The sequence below is a fragment of the Pomacea canaliculata genome, linkage group LG1 (genome assembly GCF_003073045.1).
Source record: "Pomacea canaliculata isolate SZHN2017 linkage group LG1, ASM307304v1, whole genome shotgun sequence".
NCBI classification, from domain to species: Eukaryota; Metazoa; Mollusca; class Gastropoda; order Architaenioglossa; family Ampullariidae; genus Pomacea; species Pomacea canaliculata.
In genome coordinates, this window is record NC_037590.1 from 2,162,157 (window position 1) to 2,179,577 (window position 17,421).

Below are 17,421 nucleotides of genomic sequence, written 5' to 3' on the forward strand. Positions count from 1 at the left end.
GTGGGTAGTTTTGTGTCAACTTAATTTATTACTATACTTCTTTCACAGAAGTACATTAATTTAGTTTTGAATTGTAATGAAACAAAAGCGGCAATTTAAATTTGAATTATAGTACAGACTGATTTTTAGGCCTTGGTGGTCCGCCATAGATTTTACCTAGGCCTTGGTGGTCCGCCATATGTTTTACTTAAGTAAAGTGGTCCGCGGTCCGAAATACTTTGAGAACCACTGGATTAGACCATTTGATTCAACTATACAAGATACAAGACATCTTTATTGTCTATGTCTGGTCGCAACAGACAGAAATTTTTCTTTATTATTTTTTTCAGCACGTTCCAGCAGGTGTGCCTCATAACTTGCTGCCAGGGCGGCGGCGGCAGCAGCCCCGCCGTCCTAGGAATCCCGCCGGGGGGGAAGGGGCAGAGGGGGCAGGCCCTGCACAAGGACCACAACAGCAAGTGCCTGCACCTGTTCATCAGTTACAACCACCTGCGGCGGTGCAAAATCAGCAGCTATTTCAAGCACCTGGGCAAGTGCAGCACCAGTTACAAGCGCCGGCACTTGCAGTTCCATACCAACAGCAGGCACAAGTGCAGCTGCTGCCGCCAGTGCGTGTTGCCCCAGGTCTACTCTATGCCAATGAGACGATGGCAATTTTGTCAAATCCAGACGCGCGACGTCTGGAATCCAGAATCGTAGAACTAACATTAAATGCAGCTCGCACGGTGTACCCTGACCCTAACCCCCAACCCCCCCCCCCAAACCCTTAGACGGCTTTCTTCCTACCTAGAGTTGATCCCCCAGATCACTTTTGTTGAATATGTAAGTTCATTTGTTTCCTCTTTTTTTCAGCGCGTTGCACAAGGAGTGCGTCATCCATTGTTGCCAGGGCGGCGGCGGCAGAAATCCTAGAAATCCTGCGGGTGGTGAGGAGGCAGGCCCTGCACAGGGTCACCTGGCGGGACCAAGACCACAACAGTAAATGCACTTGCAGGTACGGCATTGGTGCCAATTCCATACCGCCAGCAAGTGCAGGCACAAGCACACATGCAGCTGCTGCCTCCACAGCATATGTCTGCAGCGTGTTTGTACGCAAACGAGACGATGTCAATTTTGTCAACCTCAGAGGCTCGGCGTCTTGAGTCCAGAATCATAGAACTTAGTTTGAATGCAGTACGCACCATCTACCCTGACCCTAACCCCCAAACCCCCCCCCCAAACCTTAGACGGGTAATATAAAGGAATACATCTCTGGAAGAGTGCTTGCAAAGTAATTATTTTTCCTGATGCTTTTACACATTTCATTAATGGTATTTAATGGGAGATTAAATTTTCTGTTAATATGCCCTAAATATACAACTCTACGTAAGAGATATATCCCACTCTTTTACCATAAATTTCCCTCATCCTTTAAGGTTCTACTTTTGTGTAAGAACCTTAAGGGTAAAGTAGCTATTAATGTAGCCCTCTATATAACAGAATGTCTGAAAATGAGGACATCATGACAGTGTACATATAATTGTTACTATTTTTGATGTTGATGTGGGCCAGATGGCCTCCTAAAAACTGAACGAAAAAAAAAAAAAAAAAATACACCATCCCCTTTCATGTACACATGCAGGCACCCTCACAAAAAAAAAAAAAATGTTAATACCACATAATTATGAACCCTCATGCTTCATATTGAGATGGGTGTAGCTGAGAACATAAAGAACATATGGCTATTCAGATTGTTCATATCAGTGTACAGCTTCCTCACAGTGTTACATTGTCCCAGTGTACAGTGACTATTGTTGTTATTAATAATCTATTTAACTGTAAAAAATTTGATGACCAGTGTAAAAATGATTTACCACACTACTATATTCACAATCCAAATGCTTATAAATTCCAGCCATTATTAACCTTAAAGAAATCAAAAGACCCTCAGCATATTAGCGAAAGTTGTTGATATTACTAAGGATGGTGAACCAGATAAATGAATAAAATGTATATGTGAGATATTGTACATTGCAATGGATGGGAGTGTGTACCCCTTGGAGGGTGAATAAATAGTAAAGAATACAGAATGTATATGACAGGAAGAGAGAGAGCAAAGGTGTGTTTATCCTGTTTGAGTATGCTTTTATTACATATGCATGTATGAGGCTGGAGGAAGGAAAGAATGAGTGCTACAAAAAATTAGTTGGGATTTTTTTTATATATATAAGCTGTCTGCATGTAGGTCTGCAGTGCTCAGCCAAGTGGATAGACCCGCGTCCCGTTGGTGTGGTGCCATCAGAGACTTACAAAAAATTGCAACTTACTGTCCTTTCAGGGCGGCTTCAGTTAAAGATTCCAAAGGGGTGAGGAGGCTTGGTCCCCCCCTTATGCAGGAGTACGCATATGAAGAATGCGAATATGAAGACGTTCTCTTTCACAGTGAAGTCCGCTGGTTAAGCCGAGGAAAGGTACTTAAACGGTTTTTTGATTTGAGACATGAGATTGAAATTTTTATGACAAAGAAATCAAAGCAAGTGCCTCAGCTGAACGACCCCTTGTGGCTGTGGGATTTGGCGATTTTATGCGACATCACGTGACATCTGAATGAACTCAACACCAAACTACAAGGGAAAGACAAGTTGATTTCGCATATGTATGCGGACATAACAGCATTCAAGCGAAATTACTACTCTTCATTCAGCAGGCGGGAAGGATGGAGCTTGTCCACTTCCCAACGTGTACATCTCTACGTCAGGATCAGCAGCAAACATGTCTTTCCCAAAGAAAGAATGATAGAACTTTTGGAGCTCTTGAAGGATAATTTCAGTGAAAGATTTAAGGATTTTCATGATTTGAAGGATGAAATAGGTCTCTTCGAAATCCATTTGCGGCAGATGTGTCAAGTGCCCCGACAGACCTGCAACTGGAACTGATTGACTTGCAAAGCCAGACATCCCTGCTTGACAAATTTCGAGCGATGCAGACAATTGCTTTCTGCGCAGTGTTGCCTGCAGAAACTTTTCCAAATCTCCGAAAACAAGCGTTAAGGATGATCACGATGTTTACAAGTACTTATGTGTGTGAACAAACGTTTTCAGTGATGAAACGGGTGAAACCCATCTTACGTAATCGCATAGCGGACGAACATTTCGATTCAGTGCTCAGACTTGGTGTTTCTTCGATGCAGCCAGACATTCAGAAGCTGGTTTCGGAAAAGCAGCTTCAAATATCCCACTAAGTACAACTTTTTTCTAATAAAAATGGCATGTTCTATTTTTTTTTTTTTTTTTTTGGTAACTTTTGCGGTGAAGCGGCCCGCGACACGCGTGTCGGAAGGGATTATGGCTCGTAGGCCGAAAAAGGTTGTGCATCACTGCTTTAGCATATCACGAATAAATATTTAGTGTTTTCATGCACAGTGTGATCACCACGATTTTATTTTTCAGTGGAGATCTCCAGAGATGGGAGCTAATTTCCAAAAATTGGGTGCACAAGATTTGCAATATAGTACAGTGGAGCAGAAAGAGGGATATCACAATATGGTAAACAGTGTACAATGCAAATGATGTCAACTGCTGCATTTTTTTCTACTAACAAATGACAATTCAGCTGATTTCACAATGAGGAATAAATATGCTGTTAGTTTAAATTGTAAATTTATGTTTTGTATCATGTACGACAGTACTGTACTACTCTGATTGCTTACAACCCACACAACATGGATTGCCAGCCAGACAACTGCACAGAGAATAAACCCGGACCCCCTCGCGTAAGGAACCTGTACGCTCATCGTGGACTGAGATACGCCGGACCTTTTTATGTTTGATGAGGTGACCCTGGCAAACAGTAACCGTAAGTGTTTTCATATGAACTGTTATTTATGTTTGAAGTTTTTCGTGTGTAATATTAAATGGACATCCCAACCTCAAGTGATGTCGTGTTTATCCTTTGCAAGAATGCGCAATGTCAGACTGCCGAATGCAGGTACGTGACAAACTGATATTAGCAAAGTTAGACGGCAATGGAGCAAAAATTGACAAAGCCACTGCAACTATTGAAAGAATGGAATCTACAAAGCTCGTGTTGCAACAGGAATTTGACAGATTGAAAAGGCAAGTGACAGAATTGAGAAAGCAGCAGGAGGCAGCACAAGCGGACATAGAAGTTGCTAATATTAAAGCTCTGAAGGCTGAAAACATAAGCAATACCGCAGGAATTGCAACATTAGAATTTATTATGCCATGGAACCGGAAGGTGAAACGATCAGAGAGTGCCAGGAAACTGTTCTAAAACTTTTCCGTGAAAAACTGGGAGTAAAACAAATAACAGAAAGAGACTTGGATGCGGTCCATCGACTAGGGAGAAGGTTACAGCAGAACCAGCCATGACCGATCATTGTCCGCTTTGTGTCAAGAAAGACACGAGAAGAAATAATTAAGAACAGAAAGAAACTGAAGGCACAGCCAGGACAGAGTTCGGTGGTCATTGTGGAAAACCTCACCAAAGATAATTACTTTCTTTATCAGCGGGCCCGGCACACAGAAACAGGCAAGCAGTGTTGGACAAAGATGGGCAAAATCTTTGTGAAGACTTGCTCTGGAGTTACCAAGCAGATCAGGATTCTCTCTAATCTCAACAACGACAAGCCAGAACAGAACTTCACAATAGAGAGACAGCACCTCCAGCACCACCAGCCTGAACTGACTGACCAGAAGGAAAGATCTATCAGATTACAACAAAAGGGTACGGCAAGGACTACTAAAGGTCAAGGCGAGGGCTGCACAAGGGGCGGTGTCAAAAGTCGTGTGACATGTCTCAGAGCAGAGTGGGCAGTCAGAGTGACATGAGTGACAGCGAATGGATCACTCAAGGCGAAAGTGAAGACGACGAGGCATTCGGATTCCAATAATTTAAATGTGTAGGGTGTGTATTTACGTTTAGAATGTAAATTTTTTATCCTTTATGCGACAATCTTTTCACCGAAAGGATGTACTCACCATTTTTATATGACCCCACTTCACAAGCAACAGAGTGACAAGACTTGTTCAACAACCGGGACAGAAGTGTTTTCAAAATACTCCATACCAGGTTATTCACAATAAACCGTCTTATTCAAGTGACAGAGGGATTTGTGCAGGTGAGCGGCGAAACCCTTCCTAAATGGTTTGTAAGTGCAAGTGTGTATTGTCAGCGAGGGTGAGTTGTGTGTATCGATATGTGTGTGTGGGCTATGTGTTTTTATTCTTAACCCCAATAACTTTGCTATCCCCTTTTTCTCTCTTACTTCTAGCACTGAAATCTCCAGCTCCACTTATGTACAAGCTATATAATTTAATATCTTTCTCTTTATTTCAACATAATTGTAGAAAATTTGGGACATTGAAAATAACCAAAGAAGTTATATATAAGAATCATTGCAAATCCCTGATATCATCTCTTATCTAATGTTTCACTTACCGATAACCTCCCCATCTGGTATTAAACTAAGACAAAACTTGCTCGACCATAGGCCTAAGCTCTATTCTACTGTATTAGCTACTGTAATAGATGTTAAATTGTCCAAATATTATTGCATTATTGTATATTTCAAGGTGTTTTGCTATTCATTGTACAGTTATACAACTTATGTACTATAATGGATACTAAGAAATCTGTTGATATTTGTTCTTTTAACTGTAATGGCCTTGGGAGGGGGGGGGGGCCTTGGTGTTTTACGACGTGCCAGCAACTGAGGCTATATTACGGCAAGCAGCCAGCCCTGTAAACAGATGCCACGTGCAGAGAAAGAACAGCGTGCCCGAGATGAGAAACGAACTCTGGGCAGCAAACCTTCACTGTATTGGTGACAGGCGCTAACCGTTGCGCCACCGGGCCACTCGTAATGGCCTTGGGAGCCAAATGAAACGCAAAGATGTGTTTGATTATTTATGGAAACAGAAGTTTGATATATACCTTTTGCAAGAGACACACTGGATAACTAATTCTGAAAACTATAAGATCATGCTGGGGATATGACTGTTTCTTAGAAGGTGATAACACAAATAGTAAGGGTGTAGCCATTCTTTTGGCTAACTCATGTGAATATCAAGTCCATAAAGTGCATAAGAAGGCACAACAACAGTTGTATCTGATCAGGAAGCGTCGCAGTTTTAATGTAAGCGAACACATTTTGGGAGATGTCTATCGTGCGCTGGTAGAAAGCATAATTACAGTCAATATTGTCTCTTGGTATGGCCAGACAAGCGTGACAAACAAGAACAAACTGAGGCGCGTCATAAACACAGCCAGCAAAATCGTAGGCTCACAACAGCTGATCCTTTCCCACCTGTACGATTCAGCCCTTGTCCGGAAAGCAAAACAAATCATGCTTGACCCCACCCATCCACTCAACCCCCGCTTCGAGCCTATGCCCTCAGGACGGAGATTGAGGGTCCCTCTTGCGAAAAAGAACGTTTATAGAAGGTCATTCATTCCATCCGCCATCTCTGTTCTCAACAAACAAAAAACTATAAGCGACTAGTAGACCGAACCTGACGTGTTACACACAAGGGGGATGACATAATCCCATCTCTGTTATCACTATTATGTAGTCATGGAAACTGGTGTATTGTCCTTTTGATGCGGGCGTGTGTGTGTGTGTGCTCACTTCTGCCATTGCTGATGTTATTGTTGATGTTTTTGATTTTCTCTCTGACTGCTTGCATGCTGAAAGACAAATCTCCTTTGCTGGACAATAAAGTTATCTTATCTTAATATTATAAGAGATCCCGAGGGAAACCATATCAAAATTATTAATATAAGCGCAATTAGTGGAAGCTGGGATTGTTCTCTTTCACTTCTTCTCCACGTCTTTCCTCTATACTCCTTTCCCCCCTTCTATACTGAATGAATGTAGTAATCAATGTAATAAATGTCATATATGTTGTGCTATTAAAAAAAAAAAAGACAAAGATTATAGTGAAAAAGTGTTGCTGTAAACTGCCTTCATAACATAAAGAAACTTTTAAAGTTTACTTTTGTTTTCGTTGCTTCAGTCCACAGTTACTACAGACCTGCTGGCTAAAAAATATTTGGTTAAACCATTTTGCATTTTTAAAATGTAATATCTGCAAATATTAGAAAAGATAGAATGTTACAGTAGCACTAGGAAGAAGCTTCGTTTCATGGAGCGGGAAATCAAACTTTGTGGTGACAGTGAACGATTTTTACATTCTTGCCGCCTCATTACATTTTTTGAGGAGATGGCTGTCCCCTTTCCTCCAGCTGCTAAATGCCACTGCATTATACAGAGTTTGATCAAATTTTGTACATATGTCCAAAATCACAAGTAATTAATTTTATATGCATTTTTATTACTCCATATATGGGGATTAAAAAAGAGTGTAATGTCTATTAATTTCATGTTGTTCTTGTGATACAATATGGAGATATATGCATTGTAATTGCTGATTTTCTGCTTTTAGACCTCAATGTTGAAATTATGTTTTTTAATCATATCATGCATTTTCAGCATTTTGAGGAAAAACGGTAAACAGAGAGGTAATAAAAATCAAGGTGAAAGACAAACATCTTGAGCAATAATTGGAAAATTTGCTGAAACTGTTTCTGCATCAATTACTGGAAATTGAACCAGATCACAGAATTCGTCACAGAACCTCTGCCTGATCCTGACACCTTTGCACAGCTTGTGGAGGCCAAATTTTTTACAAAGATAGACTTGGCCAAAGGCTATTGGCAGATCCCCATCAGACCAGAAGACAATGCAAAACTTTGCCTCCCCCCCACCATTGGGTGCTACTAATGGAAAGTTATGACATTCGGAGTCCAGAATGCAGAGTATTTTCGCTCACATGATGAGGCAATTGCTAGTACCACTAGAGGGGAGAAGCGCCCATAACTTCACATCTTCCATATGATAATACTTAACAAATCCAAGCAAGAGGGATGACATAAATGTGAGCACTCTCACTGTATATATGTCTATTTCAGACACGACAGTGGAAGAAGTAGCAGGAAAAAATTAGCATCAATGTTTCAAAACAAGGATTTTGAACCTTCAGAAACATTCTTATGGGAAGAAATATCCAGGCGAGACCTACCATCAATATTACTGCATGGGTCAGACATGGCTTAGTCTTTACAAGGAGAGGACTCTGTCTAGTGACTGCTAAAGGTTTGCTGCTAGGGTGTATTATGGTAGTGTGTGGGCGAGGGGGCGGCGATGGGGGGTGGTCGCCGATAGAGGGCCGGTAGTCCAGCGCTTGTTAGGCAGAAATATAATCTAGAACCCACGAGAGCGTTGTCTTTTGTGTTGTTGAGGAGAGATTGGGGAAAAGCCCGAATCTTACCGTTACATTTTTGGCGCCCAATGTGGGGCACTGGGCGAAACTGTGAACTTATCAAGTCAGCTTAGTGCCGCCAGAGACGATGGCACTGACAGAAGAAGAGAAAACTGCGAAGTGAAAGCGCAAGACAAGTGACGCAGCCGTGACTGTGGATCTAGCCTGCATTAAAGAGTTGTGCAACTGCTGACAGGTCCCTGCCTTTCCGAGTGCTGGACTGTTGTGGTCGCTGTTCGACTCCCCTCACCACGTGCCACTTGGTTACAAATATAAGGAGACAGAGCAGAGGTGTGGGGTGCAGTTGGTGTGAGGTCAGAAAGTGTGTTGGATCGAGGTTCGCCAGAGCCAGCAGCATCGACTGGCATCAGAAATATAATCTAGAACCCACGAGAGCGTTGTCTTTTGTGTTGTTGAGGAGAGATTGGGGAAAAGCCCGAATCTTACCCTGTTACAGTATTATAACCACCTCTGAATTAAGAGATGCCCTACAGCAGGGGTCTCAAACTCGCGACCCGCGGGCCAAAAGTTTGCGGCCCACACCTCAATATCAAAGTTTCATGTTAGTGCGGCTCGAGTTTGATACTGTTATATCTTCTCTCTCGCTCCTTAGTCTGCAACTTCCAGTTTCTGTCAACTGTCCTCTGGATGACCCGGGTGGGTGGCCATAAATCTTGACCAGTGACACGTGGCCCGCGGACGGCCGTGGGAAAAGTTGGGTGCCTGCCAGTTTCCCTGAATCGGTCAACTTCAAAGAGAGGACTGGAGACACGCCACGCGGAGGGAGAACATCTTGGCTTCTGCGTGAGAAAAATCCTCACTTTCAAACTGCGTGCTGGCGAAGGAGGTCCGTCTCGAGAAACGTCAAGTTGTATGTGGTGAAGATATGCCTTTGTGTTGGTAGTTCAAAGTGGTGAAGTGTGATTTGCCACAGAACTGTGAGTGACTATTGGAGTATGTGGTTGTAATGAGGTGTGCGGAACGAAAGTCAGTTTAAGTTTGCCATTGCGCAACAGTGAGCCGCAAAGACCTCTACGCACAGCCCAAACATGTCTTTTTCAAGCCTGCAGTTAAGAGAAAGGTTGGTGATGAGCACAGACAATTTCAGGAAAAGTGGGAAGAGCAATATTTCTTTGTTGAGCACAGAGGCAGCCCAACGTGTCTTATTTGCACCAGAGAAAGTTGCAGTGCACAAAGAATACAATTTCAAATGTCATTACACAACTAGACATGCTGAGAGTATGCAAAATACCAGGGAGATGAGAGAGTCAACTGGTTGCTAAAAACATATCTACTGAGGCAACAAAATTTCTTACGAAAGCAACCAAAGAGAATGACGCAGCAGTCGAAGCTAGCTACGTGGTTAGTGAGATGATTGATAAAGCAGGAAAGCCATTCAAAGAAGGTGAATTTTTAAAAATGTGCATATTACAGGCTGCAAGTATTGTCTGTCCAGAAAAGAAAGGTCAGTTTAGCAACATCAGCCTTTCTGCCAACACCGTAGCAGAGCCCATTTCTGACCTGTCAAGTGACATTTATGATCAACTGTATGAGAAGGCAAAATGTTTCAGTGTATACTCAGTCGCTCTTGATGAGACCACAGACATCGCCGACACTGCCCAACTCGCAGTCTTTGTCTGCGGTGTTGATGACACTTTTGAAGTCATAGAGGAGTTGCTCAGTGATTCCAATGCATGGCCAGACCACTGCTCAGGAGATATTTCACCAGCTGTGTGATGCCTTTGAGAATGCGGGTTTGCCTTGGAGGTTTGTTGGAATAACAACTGATGGAGCGCCATCAATGACAGGGAGGAAAAATGGACTGGTGGCACTTGTTCAAAAGAAACTGGAAGAGGAAGGTGTGGAGGAGGCCATTGCTCTGCACTGCATTATTCATCAGCAGGCCCTTTGCAGCAAATGCCTGAAGTTTGACAATGTGATGCCTTTCGTTGGGAAATGTATCAACCAAATCAGATCCAGGGGCTTAAAGCACAGAAAGTTTCGTGCTTTTTTTTTTAGAGGAAATGGAGTCAGAATATGGGGATGTGCTCTACTTCACCGAGGTACGTTGGCTCAGCAGGGGAAACATATTGAAGAGATTTTTTGAGTTGAGAGCCGAAGTGAAAGCCTACATGGAGAAAGATGGGGTTGCTGTTCCTGTGCTAAGTGATCCAAAATGGCTCATGGACTTTTTTGGTTGATATGACACATGAGCTTAACGTACTGAACAAGAAGCTACAAGGTCAGGGGCAACTTGTCAGTGCTGCCTATGACAATGTGAGAGCATTCTCTACAAAACTTATGTTATGGAAAGCCCAGCTTTCTCAGACAAACCTTTGCCATTTCCCAGCATGCAAGGCACTCATGGATGCAGGCACACCGTTCAGTGGTGAAGAGTATGTGGATGTCATTTTGAAGCTACAGGAGGAATTTGATCACAGATTTGCAGACTTCAAGACGCACAGAACCACATTTCAAATTTTTGGGACCCCTTCTCCTTTGAATGTGCAGATGCTCCTCCAGTGCTTCAAATGGAGCTCATTGACCTGCAGTGCAACTCTGAACTCAAAGCCAAATTCAGGGAGGTGAGTGGAAAAGCAGACAAGCTCGGGCAATTTTTGAGAGAATTGCCCCTAGCTTCCCTGAATGTTCAAGTGGACCATGTGTCTTTTTGGGAGCACATACTTGTGCGAAAACCTCTTCTCTACCTTGAACTTCAATAAGTCCAAGTACAGATCCAGACTTACTGATGAGCATCTTCAAGCCGTACTGAGGGTCTCAACTGCTTCCTCCCTTAAGCCAAATATGGCTCGGCTATGCGAGAGCAAGCGCTGCCAGATCTCTAGCAGCAAGAAGTAGGCAGAAGAAGCCATGCTCAAAACAGTTTATGTTCAATGTTCCATTCATGTTCAGAAAGTTAAATGTTAAAGAAATGCTAATACAGACATTTGAATCTGAATAATAATAATTACATTTCTCTGGTCAGCAACTATATTTTCTTCAGTCTTCTATATCTGCTGTTATTATTTTATTTTCATTTTCAATTTATTTATTACTGATTGATTTATTTTTTCTTATGAATGTTAATTTATTTTTTATTTTTTAACACAAAAATAAGATAAAAAATAAGACATTTGATAACATTGGAATGTTTTTGTAAGGGCTTTTCTTGTGGAAAACCTGATGCGGCCCAGCCTCATCCAGACTCTGCCTCCAGTGGCCCCCGGTAAATTGAGTTTGAGACCCCTGCCCTAGAGCTAGGCTGAAATATGTACTAGAGGCTGCTCTTAGAAGATTCCCTTCATGGATAAATAAGAGGGCCTATTATAATACTCAAGATAAATGTGAGACAGGCACTGAAAACTGTTTCTTTTTTTTCAGAATATTTTCTTATACTGTGTTTTCATATTCTTCAACCTGTATGGCGGTACATACATCATTGTTTAAGAATGTATTGTCATTCATAAGTGTAATACTAAAACTTCCTCTGTTTAAAGTGTTGAATTTGGTTAATTTTTCATCTTTTGCAGACCAAAATGAAAACATACGCTGTGATTTCCGGACCTTCGTGGCAAGTTAGTTCGGCTTGCGGTTACTCTCTAAGCCTGCAAGCCATTTTGGGCTGAACTGTCGCTGCTGTGCTGGATTTTGTGCCCACAGCAGCGGCTCATCGTTAACGTGGTACCAGCAAGTACCATTGCCATCAGTCGAAAATCCGAAGGCCTACGAGGAAGAGCCTTCCCATTACACCATCCCTCAAAAATTAATATTACTTTCAGTGGCAGGGGATATAGTCATTGCAAGACACCACTAATTGGCACTGAATGTAAACTAATATCTAATCTAATAAACCACTGACACTTTGCTTGCTCCCCGGTTATTTCTTCAATACAATTACGGAGCCTCAAAAGAGTTCCATGTTGTTATTTTTGCACTACTCCCGAGCTGGGAGTGGGCAAGTTGCGCGCCTGCTGCCTTCCTTGGATGTGGTAGCCGTTTCTCGTGCTCTATTTTTTTATTTTTAGATGCTGCAAGAAAAACTTGTCCTCAAGCGATGGAAGCAGAAGTGCAGACAAAGATCTCTACCTGGTTAACTGGTGCCAGGGATCATGAAAATGGAAGAAGAGAATGGGCAGCCTTGAGCACAGACTCATTAAATAGTTCTGGGGTTGGGAACATACGCTGTGAATGATTTTCGAAGTGACTGCGAACTTGAAACGGCCATGGTGCCAACTTTGTGGCTAAATCTTGCCAATAAAACATGCTACTGGCCTAAACATTCCAGAGCAGTTATAAAATGCATTAAACCAGAAGAATCGTGGAGTATGTTCCCATTTGTGGGAATAAAGAATGAATCAGGTGAGTTCTTTCATGTGCTCATATTTTGTTAAATAATTAATAAATATTTGGCACATGTGTAACATATTATGATTATAACTTTGCTTATGATATTTTGTTTAGACAACTATCCCAAAGCAGCAGAAAAAATTAAGCAGCTCATGAATGAGGTTGCAGATGCTGCTAGCACATCCAAAAATGAAGAATGCCTGCAGTGCAGCAAGCGCAGGGTTAGACGTCACTGAACGTATCTGTCAGCTGTTGCCAGTTCTGACCCTGTACTATGCAGGTCTAGTGACAGAAGCAGAATCCACAAAATACAGGTGCTTTCACTTTTTATTTTTACCATTTCTTGACAAATTCATGCACTCATGACAACAGCCAAGCAAGGCCAAGAGAATGGAATATTTATAAATTTTAGTCTCACGTGATTTCATTAATCCTACCTTGATGAGGCCTCACAATATATAAGGATATTTTGAGCAACTTGTTTCATTGCAGAATTGTTTTGCATTTTTCATCCAATGTTCATATTGTTAGTTTGTGCTTGGTATGAATTACAGAATGCTGTTTGCAAGCATCACCGAAGGGGCTTCCCAAAAGAAAAAAAGCACGGATTTCAGAGCTCATGCTTCAGCTGCGAAAACAGTCAAAGACCAAAGCTGGAGATGTAAGAAAAGACAAAATTGTGACAGCCTTTTTCTTACAGAGGTCCAAGTTTCTGCACACCTGGATCTTTACAGATAGGTTATATATTGCAGTATGATTTTTTCATTTACTTTTTAACATGAAGCATAATTAAATGCTTTTATTACAACTATTTTAGTGCTTTTGTACCAGTCATTAACCGTAGGGAACAAGAACAGCCTTGTCTCCCTTGTTAAGATCTGTTCCAAAATAACCGGAACCAAGCAGAGGGATTTAGCCCTCTTAAATAAACAGCAAATCCTTAGGACGGCATCTCGTATCCTTACTATTCCTGGTCATGTGTTGGCGAGTGAGTTCTCACTTCTGCGGTCTGATCGCAGATACGCTGCACCGGTATGTCGAACAAACCGTTACTGAAACTCGTTCATTCCACGTGCCATTCACTTCTTCAATTCCACTAGCTGTGATGATGTGTCAGCCTGAGGCGACCTTGCGCGGGGTGCCCACTGAACCGCCTGTTGCTGTGTTACTATATGAGTGGGTGTGTGAGCACATGTGTGTACATCGCCAGAATCTATTCCCTTTAATCTCCTACATATAATCTTCCCTCTAGTGTGCTGGCGAGTCATCATACCTGTAATTGCCCTTGCGGATTAATAAAGTTGTATTGTATTGTATGCTAAGCAGGCTGAGACTTAGGATAACAATTGGTTTTTCTGCTTTTATTACCATTCATTCTTGATTATATGTTCTCTTTCGTGTTATGAAGAGGAATTCTTCCCGAGTTTCTGCCTTACATCAAAATGCACCAGAGAGAAGATCCAGTCCTTCATAAAATACATGGGGAGATGTTCAGCATGATCGTAATGTTTCTCGCACATTTTTTGAAACCGGAAGCCATTCCTGAGCAAGCACGTGTTCTGCAAAAACTTGACTGCAGGGATAAAAAAAAAAAAACTACTTTCTGACAAAAATATTGCTCTTGGGCGTTTTCTCCAGGGCTGTATGATGAACCTCAGGCAAGACAAATCAGGCCAGCACTGAATGCCCGAGTTTCAGAGAAAGATTCTAGAGGGGTTCAAGGAAGCAGGTGCATTTCTAATTAAAAAAATCTGCCTTTTGTGGGAGCTCTCAGCAACAAAGGAAAATTTCTATCTCTGTTACGACCAGACATAGACAATAAAGATGTATTGTATTGTAAAGTAATTGGATCTAGGTAATGTTTATTATCTCAAGCTATCTGTGATTCTATCTCAGTAGGTGTAACATATATTCGTTTTGTGTTGGGTTTTTTTTTTACGAGATGTTGTGATGCTACAGGTAATAGAAATATTGCCTGACTCTTTTGACAAGGATTTTATGTTAACAGAATCACGTGGTCTGAACCAATTTCCCTACATGAGAGGGCCAGAAAGGGTGAAGTCATCATACATGGAATTCCCCCATTCTGCCCTGCAGCCCCCTGGAAGGCTGGCCACGAAGGAACTCATACAAACGCTTATGAGTGGCCTAACAAATGATGTCAGCAACACCAAAAAGAAGTCTATATGGACCACTGTCACAGAAAAAGTGTCAGCAGTGGGTGGCTTGGAAATCCGGACTGCTCAAAATGTTTGAGAGAATATCTGTGAATATCTAATCCTGTCACATACTACTTTAATCAGAATTCTACTTCTAAGTGAACGAACACCTCAAACACTAGTTCAAAATAGCTGCACATGTGAAATACTCAGTGTTGTCCATAGGAATGTTATTACCATGGGAAACTTTGCATGGGATGGGACAGCACACATTTGTATTTCCGATGGTAATCGATACTTGATATTGTAAAATAAATTTACGCTGAAATTTGCAGTTGCGTAAGTGCAACAAAACATAATTCATTCATCATCTGCATGGTGCTTGAGAAGGATTTCAAGTCTAAAGAATAATTTAGGCTTTCCTAGGTTTTCTCAATTTAACGAGCGGTAACACTGCCAGACTGGCACATTGCGCATGTAAGATGAAAATTGTGGAAATGGTTCGGGGATTACCTGGATTAACTGATTTATTAGAAACGGTCAATGAGCAGGAAATTGAGTGTCAGAATGATACCGAATTGTCATACTTAGATTATACTTTTGAGTGTTAAAGTTAATAAATTTTGTCGTTTTGCATGTCTCTTTGTACATGTAGTCCTATTTAGTAGACACTATACCTAAACGTTCATAAACTTAATGATTTTATTCGAACTGTATTCCTTATTAATATTATATAATGGAAATCCTGTGGGATGGGATAGGCATAAATTGCCATAGGATGGGATGGGATAGAAAATATGCCCCATGGACAACCCTGGAAATACTGTCCTAGAAGAGTATAAGAATTTAATAGCCAAGTGACAAAACTAAGAACATGTCTTTGCGATGATGGCCAGGTATAGCTCTAACACTACATGCACTGCTGAAGCCATATTTGCATTAAAAAAAAAAACCAAACATATCTGGCATCCATGCTTGTATGCATGCATAATCTTGCATACGCCTACGTCAGTGCCACCATTGAAACATGCATGCACAGACACCAACAGTACATATATTGCTGACAGAGACCAAGGTGATGCACTGAAGATTAGTCATGATGTGTTTAAGCAGAGTTGAGAAAGTCCAAAAGACCTCGAACACTTCTAAAAACACCACAACTGCAGTAAAATCTGTTGGCTCAGATTCTTACTACCATTTTGGGATTTGGAGTAAACTAATAGATGTTGTTGCAGGATTGGATTTGAATTTAAGCAGTTGCCACATGCAGCTACATATTAATGTTGATGGCGTACCACTTTGAAAATCACCAGGAACTCAGTTTTGGCCTATACTTGGCCGTGTTTCAGTTCCATTTGTTACCGACCTTTTTGTTATTGGTATTTATTATGGCAAAGAAAAACCAAACAATGTTAACGAGTATTATCTGATTTTGTGAAGGAAATGTGCATGCTGCAAAAAGGGTCTCATTATCTTCCATGAGTTCTAGAAAAAGTGACGATAGCCATATATGTGTTATTTGTTATACTCCGGCACGGCTTTTGTCAAGCAGGTTAAAGGTCATACAGGCTATTATGGATGTGATAAATGCACTCAGAAGGGTATGTGGGAAGGTAAAACGACTTTTCCTGAAATGAATTCACCATTGCACACTGATGCTCATTTAGATGAGATGGTACAGTCATCGCATCATGTCGGAAATAGTTAGCCAGTTCCCCCTTGATTATATGCACCTTGTTTGTTTAGGGGTAACTAGACGACTGCTCTGGTACTGGATACACAGCCATATATCTAAAGGATTTCGACTTGGTCAGCACAGCATTTCTGAAATGTGCACTTCTTGTTGTTAAAGAACATCTACCAGGTGAGTGCCAACTTTGGTAAAACATGGCACTGGCCTGATTGGCCGGTACATTTCAGACGGTTATAGACTGCATTAGACCAGAAAAATTGTGGAGCATATTTCCATTTGTGGGAATAAAGTATGAATCAGGTGAGTTTCTCATGTTCACATTGAAATAATGAATATTTGGGATGTGTAACATGATTATAACTTTGCTTATATGATGTTTTGTTTTAGATGACTATCGCAAAGCTGCAGAGAAAATTAAGCAGCTTATGAATGGGTTTTCGGATGTTGCGAGCACCTCCGAACATGAAAGGGTCTGCACCAGAGGAGGGTGACTTGAAAAAAAAATAAAATAAAAAAAAATAAATAAATCTGATACATATTTTAATATGTACACTAGCTGCTGCTTAATTTGATTCAATAAATTTTAAATCAATTTTAAAACTGTAGTCATGGTATTGAAACTTGTGCCCGTTTGTTTTCTTCTAAATTTTTTGTTCAATTTTAGACACTAGTCTTTATCCGAGTCAGATGGAGAAGCGCTTAGTGCCAGCACTACTGAAAGGTATCAGTTGTTCAGAAAAGTTGTTCGGTATCTGAAATATTCATCATCCGAAACAATTTTCCCCACAAGAAAAAAAGGAAAGAGATTTAATTGGTTCCCAGCCCCTGTTGACTCGCTAATATTTGAAAGTTACAGGCTCCATAGGTATTTTTCTTTTAGTGAAAAGTTATAATACAATAT

The 17,421-nt window shown here is 41.2% G+C and overlaps 1 long non-coding RNA gene across 4 annotated transcripts; it reads left to right on the forward strand.

Moving 5' to 3' along the window:
* The first annotated feature begins 3,755 nt into the window (after positions 1-3,755).
* Positions 3,756-17,404, forward strand: LOC112553395. 4 transcript variants are annotated; one of them, XR_003097043.1, is made up of 7 exons: positions 3,756-5,119; positions 11,483-11,547; positions 11,852-11,896; positions 12,347-12,982; positions 13,223-13,329; positions 14,677-16,691; positions 16,908-17,404. It is a non-coding gene; the product is annotated as an uncharacterized LOC112553395 (long non-coding RNA). The 4 variants fall into 4 exon arrangements; XR_003097042.1 differs by lacking the exon at positions 16,908-17,404 and having other exon boundaries at positions 12,347-12,680; positions 12,783-12,982; positions 14,677-15,463; XR_003097041.1 differs by lacking the exon at positions 16,908-17,404 and having other exon boundaries at positions 13,223-13,406; positions 14,677-15,463.
* Positions 17,405-17,421: the final 17 nt, after the last annotated feature.